Genomic DNA, 14044 nt, shown 5'->3' with positions numbered 1-14044 from the left:
CCTTGCTCCAGAGACTGACGTTTGCAGGGCTTTACTTTGGTCAGACGTTCAAGGCAATATAATCTGCAGGGAAACCTGGACATTTTTTTTATTCATTCACGTGATGTGTGCTTCGCTGTCTGAGCCAGCGTTTATTGTCCATCCCTAATTGTTCTTGGAAAGGTGGTATGCCTTCTTGAACCGTTGCAGTCCATGTTGAGTAGGTACTTCCACTGTGCTGTTAGGAAGGGAGTTCCAGGATTTTGACTCAGTGACAGTGAAGGAACGGCGATATATTTCCAAGTCAAGATGGTGAGTGACTTGAAGGGTAACTTCCAGGTGATGGTGTTCCCATCTATCTGCTGCCCTTGTCCTTCTAGCTGGTAATGGTCGTGGGTTTGGACGCTGCTGTCTAAGGAGCCTTGGTGAATTCCTGCAGTGCATCTTGTAGATGGTACACACTGCTGCTACTGTGCATCGGTGGTGAAGGGAGTGAATGTGGATGTGGTGCCAGTCAAGTGGACTGCTTTGCCCTGGACGGTGTCCAGCTTCTTCAGTGTTGCGGGGGCTACACTCATCCAAACAAGTGTGGAGTATTCTATTACACTCCTAACTTGTGCCTTGTAGATGGTAGACAGGCTTTGGGGAGTCAGGAGGTGAGTTACACGTTGCTCGATTCCTAACCTCTGACCTGGTCTTGTAGCCACAGTGTTTATATGGATAGTCCAGTCCAGTTCCTGGTGAATGGGAACCCCCAGGATGTTGATAGTGAGGGATTCAGTGATGGTAATGCCATTGAACATCAAGAGGCAATAGTTGGATTCTCTCGTGTTGGAGATGGCCATTGCCTGACACTTGTAGGGTGCGAATGTTACTTGCCATTTGTCAGCTCAAGCCTGGATATTGTCCAGGTCTTACTGCATTTGGACATGGACTGCTTCAGTATCTGAGGAGTCAGGTATGGTGCTGAACATTGTGCAATCATCAGCTAACCTCGCCACTTCTGACATTATGATGGATGGAAGCTCATTGCTGAAGATGGTTGGGCCGAGGACACTACCCTAAGGAACTCCTGCAGTGTTGTCCTGGAGCTAAGATGACTGACTCCAACAACCACAAACATCTTCCTTTGTGCTAGTTATGTCTCCAACAAGCCGAGAGTTTCCCATTGACTCCCATTGATTCCCATTGACTCCAGTTGTGCTCGGGCACCCTGATGCCACACTCGGTCAAATGCTGATCTCACCTCATCCCGGGAGTTCAGCTCTTTTGTTTATATTTGAACCAAGGCTGTAATGAGATCAGGAGCTGAGTGGTCCCTGTGGAACCCAAGCTGGGCATCAGTGAGCAGGTTATTGCTAAGTCAGTGCTTCTTGATAGCACTGTTGATGACCCCTTCCGTGACCTTAGTGATGATGGAGAGTAGGCTGATGGGGCGGTAATTGGCCGGTTTGGATCATTCTCACTCTTTCATTCCCAGTTTGGTCGGAAGAACATGGACAGTATAAATTGCAGGGTTCCGGGAAAAAGGTCAGGTAATGGCAGTTACAGGACGGGCAGGAAGACCTCTTTCTCCGCTGTAACCATTACATGATTTCAAATAAATGTTAGTAGTAAAGGCGCAGCTTCTGTAGTCGTGGCCGAGTGGTTAAGGCGATGGGTTAGAAATCCAGTGGGGTTACCCCACGCAGGTTCGAATCCTACCCACTACGTTTCTCATTATTTGGATTTTATTGGCGCACGCACAGAGCTAATTATCGTTTGAATCGAGGGAAAGCGATCCAAACACATCCGTGTTCTCTTATTTCCGTTCATTTGTCAGCCTTCTGCAAATCTCCAGTTGGAAATGGAAAACAAAACGGAGCCAATTTGGTGACATGATTTCACTGTGGCATTTCTCTCTCCTTAGGCATCTGTCATTCTCGGTGTATATCTCTGAGGGTGTTCCTCTGTGTGGGTCACTGTGGTTCAGTTCCCTGGGAAGCTGAACACATTTCTAAGAGCACAAATTATATTCACATTAGTTGTGCAACTTCACATTTCAATTTTGCAGTGAAAAATATCGGGATGAAAGAGGGAAGAGGAGTTTGTCTCTTTCTATGTATGGACTACAACAACAACATATTTAGAAAGCTCCTTTTCTGAATGAAACGTCACAAGGCGTTTCCCAGGAGCATTTTATCATAAAGTGTGACACTGAGCCACATATTCGGTCAGATGACTAAAATCTCAGTCAAAGGGGGAGGCTTTAAGAACTGTCTTAAAGGAGGAAAGTATCAATTTCATGTTCCAGCGAACGGTTTGTTCTTATTGGCTGAAGAGGACACTTGTGTTCAAACGACATAGACCATTTGGCCAAAGAAACTTGTCATTGCTGAAAGAGATCTGGAATATAAAAATGCCAAAAGCAGCTCCCATGCGACCAACTGCTGGGTGAGTGATTAGAATGCGGCAAGTTTATAAGTACAGCCTGCGTTTGATCCCTGGTTAGGGATTGAAACTTATTCCTCCTGGGTGAGCTGTTCAAGTCAATGTGATTGATTTTCTAGTTGAAAATAACACGGTTTAGCTCTGCTAGAATTGGTGGAGTGAGAGTGGGAGTTTCACATCAGAGCTGGAAATGTCACAAGGGCAAAACTCGGGAACAAACCCAGAGTCGGAGTGAGGGGGTGAAAATAAAATAGAAGGGCTGTGATAGGTTACAAAGCACTGACTATAGGGCTGATGGTGCAAGGCAGAATATTATTCCTGTAATACCGATGTCACATGCAGCTCTAATTTCCTGATTTATCCCATGCCCAACATTCCCACTACAGTTTGGTGGCCTATAAAAAACGCCCACCAATATTTGTTGCCTCTTGCTGTTTCTTAGCTTCACCCAAACTTTTTTAACAGCTTGATCCTTCAATCTAAGATCCTCTGTCACTAATGTTCCGATTTCGTTCCTGACCCTGTCTCGTTTTCCTTTTTGACCATTCTTCCTAAATGACGAATGTCTTTGATTATTCAGATCAACCAATGACATTGTTCATTGAAAGCAGAACACAGGGCCGAATGGCCTCTTCTTTGCTGTAACTCTCTGTCATTTGTTGTTTCCTAACACCACGGTTAAGATTAACTTTCTTATCTTCCATGTGATGCTTTGAATTCAAGACATTCAGCAACTTCAGCGAGTTTTCTTATCATTTCTAGCACAGGATTTGGAACCGGACTCGTTGAACGACATTTAAATGGTCTCAATCGTAGGACGCAGCTCACCGAGTCCAAACAGGCACAGTGAGCATCAGCCTGTTATGTACTTTCTTGCTGTGCATCTTCTGAGCTATAAGCTGATCACAGCTCCACTTTCTGCACATTGAAAGACAGCGTGAAAATATTCACTATTTCACATCTTAACAACGGGCATATTTGTGATTTTCTGTGTGTGTCAATGTCGTTCAGTTTCCCCTTTTCACCACCCAAACATTATCCATGCTAGTTCTCTGACTTCATATCAGCAAAGAAAAAAGCAGTTAACAGGACATTTTTCTCTTTAGTTTCAGTGGAGACTGTTCAGCAACTAAACTTCTGGATGTTACAAAGCGGAGGATGACTGAAGTTTTCACGTGATCTTATTAAGTAGCTGAGAATGCTCCAGGAACCGAATGGCCAATTCCTGATAATTATTTTTTATATTCTAATTCAGTGTCAATGTTGGTGAAGACAATGTTTGTGTCTAATCTGAATGTGGTAGTGAGGTCGAGTGGGCTCAGCCGCTGGTTCAGGTTCTGATCTCTCTGGTGATTTGGGCTTTACTCTCACCGCTGCCAAACTTTCTGGTACTTTGTTATTTGAGACGCTTCCAAACGATTCTCTGTGCAGTGAAGGGGCAGCTGAGCTGTGCAGTGTTGTATTTCAGTTGGAAAAATGAGGGGAGACAGTGTAAATCCCGGGGTGACTGGGAAAAGGTGGGGCAATGGCACGGACTGGAAGACCTTCTTTCACTGGAACTCCCTGTATTCATTCTATTATTTTAAACAAACAACATGCAGCCTTTACCCAGTTGTCCTGGCCGAGTGGTTGAGGAGTTTTTCCACGTGGTCCGAATCCTGCCAACTCCCCTTCTTCTCATTCCTGATTGACACAAACTGTCTGCAGAATAAATTATCAGTCAAATGAAAACCAAAACCACCCAAACACTCCCGTGTTTCTGATGTCAATTCATCTGCAAATATTCACTACATCTGCAGTCTGAAATGGAACAATTATTGGCCAAGTTGGTGACATCCTTGTTTTCTGGCTGTTTGACACTCCTTCGGCCTCTGTCACTCACGTTGTATGTGTCAGTGTGTGTTCCTCTGTGTGTGTCAATGTGGTTCAGTTCCCCGAGGGGATGGGCACATATTCACCAACACAATCTTGATTAACATTGGTTGTGCAACTTCATATTAAAATGTCAAAGATAAATATAGGATGAACGATGCAAGGGAATTTGAAATGTTTGGAAGGAGGTGCAGCAAACAAGTGGAAGATGTGAATGATGTTATTGATGATTGAGAGGAATGTATTGCAACCTTGTGGATTTTGTAGGACGATTACCTTCCACAGTTTGAAATTCAGAACAAGCTGAGGCTCCAGGAGGAAACAACATTGATCTCCTTGAGTTTTCACATAGGAAATAACGCGCGTGCATGTCCGGCTAGGTTGTGACAGAGACAGGGCGGGCAGAAGGCCCTCTTTGTCTGCTGTAAACATTCTATGACTTCATATAAATAATACAGGCTTAATGCCAAAATCTGTAGTCGTGGCCGAGTGGTTAAGGCGATGGACTTGAAATCCATTGGGGTTATCCCGCGCAGGTTCAAATTCCGCCGGCTACGTTTTCCATTATTTCTGATTTTGACCACTGATCTCAGAAACAGTAAATGTAATCGACATTTTCACAACACCTGCAGTAGCAAAGGTTGACCAGTGGATGGCGGTGGAACCGTCATTGCTTCCATCACATGAAGCAGGCGCTGTCTCAATTATTACTGCATTTGGCACTGTCTCTGTTCATATTAAATTAGACGCCGTCTCTGTTTGTATTACACTAGGACATGTCTCTGATCATATTACGGAAGGTCATCGCTCAATTGTTTCTGTAATTGGCTCAGTCACAGTTGTTTATGTACTGGACTAGGGCCACAATACAGTTGGCACTATCTCAGTCATGACTGCACTGAAGCAGGTCTCGGCTAAAGTTACAATAAGCCATGCCCCAGTTGGCACTGCACTAGAGCTTGTCTCTGGTTATGGAAAACTGGAACATGTTTTTACTTGCATTTCACGAGACTCTGTCTCAGCTATTACTCCAGTAGAACCTGTCACGTGTCTATCAAACTGGACCCTGTCTCAGGTCCTGCTGCACCAATGCATGCTTCCATTCACATCACACAATTCCCTGTTTCTGTTGTTATTGTCCGAAACCATCACTCTCTTATTGCTGTACTAGTGCATGTCTCTGTTTTTATTGATCTCGTACCTTTGCCGGTATTTAATTCACCAGACACTGCGTCAGTTGACATTAAAAAGACCCCTGAATTATGTGAAGCTGCACTAGACCGTGTATCAGTTTTCTTAAACTGGATCCAGTAGGTGTTATCACAAGATCCTGTCTCGATTATTACTGCACTCGGCACTGTCTCACTTATGTTTCTCTAGGTCGCGGCGCTGCTTATAACACACTCAATCATGTCTGCACTTATATTCCTCCAGACCGTATTTCAGAACAATTGAAATTGTACCAGCCTATATAACACTCGAGCTTGTCTGTCTTGTTAATTAAAATGGATCATGTCTTTGCAGAGACTTTGTCTTTGTACCTCTGTCTCTGTTTCTATTCCACTCTCCTTTTCCCTGTTTTTACTCCACGAGATCATGTCTGTCTTTCTTACACTGGTGGCAGTCTCCGATATTACGGCCTTAGACTCTCTCTGGGAAGCAATTACTCTGTGTCCTGTGCCTGTAATAACTACCCTATTTCACTTGATGTTGATCCAGGCCCTGTATCGGTAACTATTGCACCAGACCCATCTCCGCTATTACAGCAGTAGACCTTGTCCATGTTAATATAGCACACGTCCCCGCCCCTGTTATTCGTGCATTAGGTCAGGTCTTTGCTTAAGTAACATTAGATGGCTTCTCTAGTCATGCCTCTGCTTAAATTGCACTAGGCCCTGTCTTAGTAATTTCCACACCAGGCTCTGTCTCTGTTGTTACTACACTTTTCTATGAATCTATAAGGTGAACGTTGAGTTAGAAATGGGCCTCTGACTTTGGCCTAAAACGACAGGTTTTGACTGTTTGTTCCGTGCAGCTCCTAATACTCAGTTTCATGACAGCCAACAGTATTATATATGAGACATCACTTGTTCTGTGTGTGTGTGTGAAAACAAATCACGCTGCATCATTCCACAAAGATAAAACATGTATCTTCACCAGAATGTTTCATTTTATTTTATTTTCTCTTATTCAAACTGTAACTGCAGGTCGTCTAATAATGTAAATATTCATTGATAGCATATCCTGTTGTGTGCTCTTGTTTAGAAATCCATGTCATACCAACCATTTCTTTGCTAAGACGGGCACGTTTGTCACCACATTCACTTAATGTCTGTGATATCTCTATCCGAGACAGCGTCTAACTCACTGAAATGTATTGATTTTTTTCTCTCTCTCTCAGATAAAAGCAAAATACTGCGGATGCTGGATATCTGAAACAAAAACAGAAATACCTGGAAAAACCCAGCAGGCCTGACAGCATCTGTGGAGAGGAATACAGTTGACGTTTCGAGTCCGTGTGACTCTTCTTCAGAACGAAGGAAATAGAGAAATGCGGTGAGATATAAGCTGGTAGTGGGGGCTGGGGCAGGTTGCGTTGGATAGAGGGGCCAGTGATAGGCGGAGGCAAAGAAGAGATGTCATAGACAAAAGGACAAAAAGATGTTGACGGTGGTGTTATGAGCTAGGAAATGTGCTAATGGGTGACATTAAGGGTAGAAATCAGGACGAGCAAGGTAGAGATAGCCCTAGTGGGTTGGGGTGGGGGCAAGGGAACGAAATAGGCTAAAAGGTAGAGATAAAACAACGGATGGAAGGATGGAAATATTTTAAAAATAAAGGAAATAGGTGGGAACAGAAAAAAAATATATAAATTGTTGGAAATAAAGGGGGATGGGAAAGGGGGTGGGAATGGAGGAGAGAGTTCATGATCTAAAGTTCTTGAACTCAACATTCAGTCCGGAAGGCTGTAAAGTGCCTAGTCGGAAGATGAGGTGCTGTTCTTCCAGTTTGCGTTGGGCTTCACTGGAACAATGCAGCAAGCCAACAATGGACATGTGGGCATGACGGCAGGGTGGTGTGTTGAAATAGCAAGTGACAGGGAGTTCTGGGTCATGCTCGCAGACTGATTGAAGGTGTTCTGCAAAGCGGTCACCCAGTCTGTGTTTCGTCTCTCCAATGTAGAGGAAACCGCATTGGGAGCATCAAATGCAGTAGACTAAATTGAGGGAAGTGCAAGTAAACTGCTGCTTCACTTGAAAGGAATACTTTGGCCCTTGGACGTTGAGGAGGGGGGAAGTAAAGGGGCAGGTGTTGCACTTTTTGCAGTTGCATGGGAAGGTGCCGTGGGAGGGGGTTGAGGTGTAGGGAGTGATGGAGAAGTGGACCAGGGGGTCCCGGAGGGAATGATCCCTACGGAATGCCGCCGGGGTGAGGTGAAGGGAAGATGTGTTTGGTGGTGGCATCAAGCTGGAGTTGGTGGAAATGGTGGAGGATGATCCTTTGAATGCGAAGGCTGGTGGGGTGATAAGTGAGGACAAGGGGGACCCTATCATGTTTCTGGGAGAGAGAAGAAGGTATGAGGGTGGATGCATGAGAGATGGGCCGGACACGGTTGAGGGCCCTGTCAATCACTGTGGGTGGAAAACCTCGGTTAAGGAAGAAGGAGGACATGTCAGAGGAACTGTTTTTGAAAGTGGCAACATCAGAACAGATGCGACAGAGGCGAAGGAACTGAGAGAATGGGATGGAGTCCTTACAGGAAGCGGGGTGTGAGGAGCTGTAGTCAAGGTAGCTGTGGGAGTCGGTAGGCTTGTAATGAATATTGGTGGACAGTCTATCACCAGAAATTGAGGTAGAGAGGTCAAGGAAGGGAAGGGAAGTGTCAGGAATAAAGCATGTGAAAATGATGGAGGGTTGGAAATTGGCAGCAAAATTAATAAATTTTTCCAGGTCCAGACGAGAGCATAAAGCAGCACCGAAGCAGTCATCGATGTACCGGAGAAATAGTTGTGGGAGGGGGCCGGAGTAGGACTGGAACAAGGAATGTTCCACATACCCCATAAAGACACAGGCATAGCTGGGGCCCATGCGGGTACCCATAGCCAAACCTTTTATTTGGAGGAAGTGAGAGGAGTTTAAGGAGAAATTGTTCAGTGTGAGAACAAGTTAAGCCAGGCGGTGGATAGTAGTGGTGGATAGGGATTGTTCGAGCCTCTGATCGAGGAAGAAGGGGAGAGCCCTCAAAGCATCCCGGTGGGGGATTGAGGTGTAGAGGGATTTACGTCCATGGTGAAGAGAAGGTGGTTGGGGCCAGGGAACTGGAAATTGATGATCTGATGTAGGCTGTCAGAGGAATCATGGATGTAGGTGGGAAGGGACTGGACAAGGGGAGAGAGAATGGAGTCAAGATAGCAATAAATTAGTTCCGTGTGGTAGGACAGGCTGACACGATCGGTCTGCCGGGACAGTCCTGATTGTGGATTTTGGGAAGGAGGTATAAGTGGGCCGTCCAAGGTTGGGAGACTATGAGGTTGGAAGCTGTGGAAGGAAGATCCCCAGAGGAGATGAGGTCAGTAACAGACCTGACAACAATGGCTTCATGTTCAGTGGTGGGGTCATGGTCCAGAGGCAGGTAGGAGGAAGTGTCTGCGAGTTGACACTCAGCCTCTGCGAGGTAGAGATTAGTGCGCCAGACAACAACAGCACCACCCTTGTCAGCAGGTTTGATGTCAATGTCAGGGCTGAACCTGAGAGAACGGAGTGCAGCAAATTCAAAGAGAGACAGTTAACAGTGGGTGAAAGGAACAGAGAAATTAAGACAGTAGCTTCCCCAGTGGTTGAGTGGTCAGGATTCGGCACTTTATCAGCAGTAGCCTGAGTTTGATTCCCAATCAGGGAATGTAGATTTTTTTATCTTGTTAAAATCAGTATTAATTAGTTATTGATGGAAACCATTTAACAGCTCCACCAGAATCAATGGGGTGATAGTTGAAGTTTCGCCACAGAGTTGGAAGTGTCATATTTGGAAAGTCGAGAACAAAGAAGCGGAGTGAAAGAAGGACAAGAGAAGGGCTGGGTGCAAAGCACTGACCACACAGAAATGGTGGCGCCAGGAAAAATATGGGTGGGAGAAGGGCAAATTTTGCTGCCTACTGTTTGCACTGACATAAATATCACTCCTAATGGATACACCAATCACTACTGCTCTTTGACAGCAGCACACCAGGCCGAATGGCCTCTTTCTGTGCTGCAAATTTGTATAATTTTATGTTTCCCAACAGCACGGGTCGTTCTTCCATTTTATAACCCACTCGAGCGAGATGTACTTTCTTACCTTTTATTCGGCTCGTTTGAAACCAAAACACGGAGCAAATTCAGCGAGTTTTCTTGTCATTTCCAGCACGAGATTTGTCACGAGACTAATTGAGCGACACATTAATGGTGTCAATCCTTCACTGGAGCTCACCGCGTCCAAAGAGCACTGTTATCATCAGCCTGTTATGTAACTTCTTGCAGTACATCTGCTGAACTATACAAGCTTATCACAGCTCTGCTTTCTTCACATTGAAATCCAATGTGAAAATATGAGCATTTTCAAAGCTGAACAACTAGGACAAGACTGGAAGGGAAGTGTGATTGTGGATAATCGGCACTGTGCACATTCCTGTAATCAGTACTTGGGCGAATCAGGAAGATCCTGGTGTCTCTGTACGCTGCTATCTGTAAACCGATCACGTTCTGTTTTACGTTCGCACCATCTGACTGCGTTTGCATCAAGCAGCTAATTGACCTGGACTGGCAGAAAGAGCTGGAGACGAATATCTGTCCTGCACAAGTTTCACAGCTAATTCAACAACCCCGCCTTTTCTCCACAGCCATTTATATTTTATTGTCTCTCAGAATTTCTGTTAAAGTGAAACACCGTACACACCTGCTTTAAGTGTGAGCTACCACTTTTTCGACCAATCAGGCAATTTTAGCAGCGGTGGAAGAGGTATTTGAAACCAAGCTTCATTATCACTGCCCATCGCCTTGCCTAGCATTGCTATTCAAATAGAACAGATTCAAAGCAGCAACAATACGTCATAAGGCCCCTCAAGCATCCTCCGTCACTTTATAAGATCATGGCGAATCTCCAGCCTCAAGACCAAATTCCCACCCGATCCCGATCGCCCTTCATTCCCTTAGAGTCCAAAAATCAGGAGAATTTTGGATGTTTTTTCTTCCATTTATCCGAGAGTTCTGTGGACACCTGGTTGAAATCAGAAGCACAGTCGGTAAGATTGGAATTTTCCTGGGGAAACCCCAGTGGATTTTAACAGCATCGTTTTCACCACTGGGACACGATTTTTGACCAAGGCCCCAGTGCTTTCCATTCAATCATCAATAACATCATTCACAGCTTCCGCTTCTCAGATGCACCTCGTTCCAAACATTGTGATCCATTTTCCTCAGGATTTGTTTTTGGATTTAATGTTTAGTTGCTTTGTGACCTCATTTTGAAAACAGATTCGCTTCAATATCCAACACAGTTTGAATTACAAACCTAAAGGACAATCAGTGGAAAACAAGTCACTCGGTAACATAAATCCCATGGTGCTCGTTTTCAGATACACAACAGTCAGCTTTTCAATAAAATGAAGGAATTTGACAGTGGAACGATTTAGAAAGTTTGTGTGACTTTTATTTGTGACTCACTCACTCGGGTGTTCTGTAAATGTCTGCTGGAGGTTTAGTGATCGGGATATAATCTACCTGCGTTTTCCTGAGCCTGTGCTCGGTGTGTTGGGAGGTTTGGCCCTGGTTGGAGTATCTTGTGTCCCAGGGATGGGCAGTAACCCGCTGATTGAAGCTGCAGTCGCCGCTTTCTGCTGGCAGCGGGTGATTGGAGAGTGCGGGGCTGGAATATTGCTGCTTTTCTGCTTTTCCCTGTCTCACTCACTGTGGAGCTGAGGAAGAGGGAATAATTGATGGGTTTGTTTGAATCCAATAACTTCATAAATTTCCAGTGTGTTGGATATCAGTGCATGGTAGGATCTAAATGTTTTCTCATTATATTTGAAATTAATATTCGAAAAAAAGCCGCTTACCAGGGAGCTCACTGGATAACAGTGGAGCCGGCAAAATTTCCGGGGTCTTGGCATTCAGCTCAAGCAGGCAATGACAATCGGGAACTGAGTGACAATGAAGGCTGATGGGGAAAAAAAGGGGAAATTTCGTCCCTGGGTGGTCTCGAACCACCAACCTTTCGGTTAACAGCCGAACGCGCTGACCAATTGCGCCACAGAGACTGATGAAGACTTCAAGCAGGATATCAGTCAGTTAAATCTTCAGATTGCTGCTACCGGAATGACAATTGTCTCTACCAGTTTCACTCTTCCAAAAATAAAGAGGGGAGCATTCATTGTGGATACATGGAAACAGTCTGATCCCACCCACTGCAGAGACATCCATGTCACCGGGAACCAGCTCTCCTACAACCGGTGACGTCTCCCTTCGAGCCTTTGCGTTCCTTGACTGTTACCAAGTATTCTGATTGTCCCGAAGCCGAAATTAGGTTTGAATTCCTGATGTGCAGTAACGAGAATCCTTTCAATGTCTCTGATCAGTTAATTTCACTGAGAACATCAGAGTCAATGTTCCTGTGTCTTAAAGAAGAGAAAGGTGCCTTGACTGTCTCTGCTCAGTCCGACAGTTCAACCTTCATTCTCCTCTGATTCCGGTTCCCAAAGAGTTTCTAAAGATTCACAAAGCTGGAGACTGGGTTTTCTGTTTTGGTTCCTTCTCCATTTTCCCACCTGCTAACTGATAATATTTTCCAAAATCTCATCTCAATCCTCGATGCAAGACGCATCATTTCCAGGGTTGAGGAAATTCAGTTTTGTGGAGAGATTATAGAGACCGGGATTGTTCTCTTTAGAGCAAAGAAGTTTAAGTGGAGATTTCATTGAGCTGTTCAAAATGAGGTGGGTGGGGGCAGTGGGGACGGGCGGCTTGATGGTGCAGATAGGGAGAAACTGTTTCCACTGACGGGGGTCAGTAACCACAGGATTGGGATTTAAAGATAGTTAAGGAAAGACAGACTTGCATTTATACAGCGCTTTTCCTGACCAACGGTGTCTGAAACCACTTTCAAGACAATTAAGCACTTTTTGAAATAAAAACAGAAAATGCTTGAGAAACTCAGCAGGTTTTGTTTTCCACAGACGCTGTCTGATCTGCTGAGTTTTACCTGCATTTAATATTTTTATTTCAGATTTCCAGTATTTTGCTTTTATTGAAGTACTTTCTGAAGGAGAGTCATTGTTTTCATGCAGGGAGCACGGCAGCCAATCGCTGCTCCTCAAACACACAAAGCCAGGGACTTGACAATGCGCAGATCTTATAAACTTAGTTGAAGGATAAACAGTGACCAGGACACATGACCGCATCCTGCTGTCTTCAACAAACTTCAATCTGCAAGTTTTGATGATGGTTCTGGCCAGTCTCTAACGAGGCAACTCTTCACATATGAGGTAAACATGATAACCACTGCACTGCAGAAACAGGGGACAGGAGAAAAGCTCAATGGGCCTCACTAAAATGTTAAGCGGTGACGTCATGCAGCAGCACTTTGAGCCTTTATTTTGAAGAAATGGAATTCAGCTGTTCTCTTTGGGAATGCTGGAGACAGACTGATCCCATAATGTCATCATCGAAAGGCACAGCTCTACAAGAGGGCCATAGTATCGATGTCAGTTTTTCACAAAGAGCTTTCGACTTAATCTCAATTTCTTTGTCTCTTTCCATAACTCTGATTTTTTTTCTCCCTTTCAAATCATTGTCCAATTCCCTTTTGAAAACTCTGAGTTAAGAACAACAATATTGAAAGAGGTGCAGGAGCTTCTGCAGTGTCCATACACAGTGTGTGAAAGTTAACAAAGATTCCCTGACTCATTGAGATGAAGGGTCGGACTCTGAATTCTTTTACAATTATTCAAATTTTAAAAATAGTTGATTTCAAATCGAATTTTCAGAAAACAAATGTCTATTCTGACCAATCATCTCCTCATTTTCCTCAGTCGATACCTTTTACCAACATTTCACTGAATAAACAGGCACAGTCACCACAGGAAAAAAACACATTATTTGAAACATTGAAATAATGAAGTTAATAGTGGAGATGATTTCTGTATGTTACAAATTGCAGGATGATCTGATTAACTGGCGGAGCTGGTTCGAGTTTCCCAATGACCTATTACTGCTCCTTTGCTTCTGTTCTATTTCGATGATAATATCAGTGAAGGGAATTATGAGCAGCTATATGCAACGTGATAGTGTGGCCGAGCGGTTTAAGTCGCTGGATCTAAGGCTCCCGTATCTATAGAACCGTGGGGTCGAGTTCCACCACTGCCAAGCGTTTAGGTGTCCTACCTTTTGGGATCTGCAGCAGCCCCTTTCAAACCAACAGATCGACAGATACCAGCTCACACTAGCGGAGTGTGCCGTCTTTTATTTTGATAGGAAGAACGAGGAGAGGCAATATAAATATCGGTTGCTGTGGGGAAAAGGAGGGATCTGGAATTACAGTAGTTGAGTTGCTCTTCTAGAGAGTCGGCATGTAAACGACATGGTGAATAACAGTCTGATGTAGCCGCCTGTGATTTTATACAAACATCATTAATGCAAATCTGGGGCTTGGATTCGTGACTGAGTGGTTAAGGTGAGAGGTTTCGAATGCACTGGGAGCTCCACAGGTAGGCTGGGATCCTGTTAATTACGC

At 44.5% G+C, this 14044-nt stretch overlaps 3 non-coding genes across 3 annotated transcripts; 2 read left to right on the top strand and 1 right to left on the bottom strand.

Annotated features, from left to right (window-relative positions):
* Window positions 1-1609: 1609 nt before the first annotated feature.
* trnas-aga lies at window positions 1610-1691 on the top strand. The gene has a single exon. It is a non-coding gene; the product is annotated as a tRNA-Ser (tRNA).
* Window positions 1692-4756: 3065 nt separating this feature from the next.
* trnas-uga lies at window positions 4757-4838 on the top strand. The gene has a single exon. It is a non-coding gene; the product is annotated as a tRNA-Ser (tRNA).
* Window positions 4839-11499: 6661 nt separating this feature from the next.
* Window positions 11500-11573, bottom strand: trnan-guu. The gene has a single exon. It is a non-coding gene; the product is annotated as a tRNA-Asn (tRNA).
* Between the last annotated feature and the right edge of the window lie 2471 nt (window positions 11574-14044).

Source organism: Carcharodon carcharias, assembly GCF_017639515.1.
Source record: "Carcharodon carcharias isolate sCarCar2 chromosome 27 unlocalized genomic scaffold, sCarCar2.pri SUPER_27_unloc_18, whole genome shotgun sequence".
NCBI classification, from domain to species: domain Eukaryota; kingdom Metazoa; phylum Chordata; class Chondrichthyes; order Lamniformes; family Lamnidae; genus Carcharodon; species Carcharodon carcharias.
This window is presented reverse-complemented; position numbering and strand designations above follow the sequence as displayed.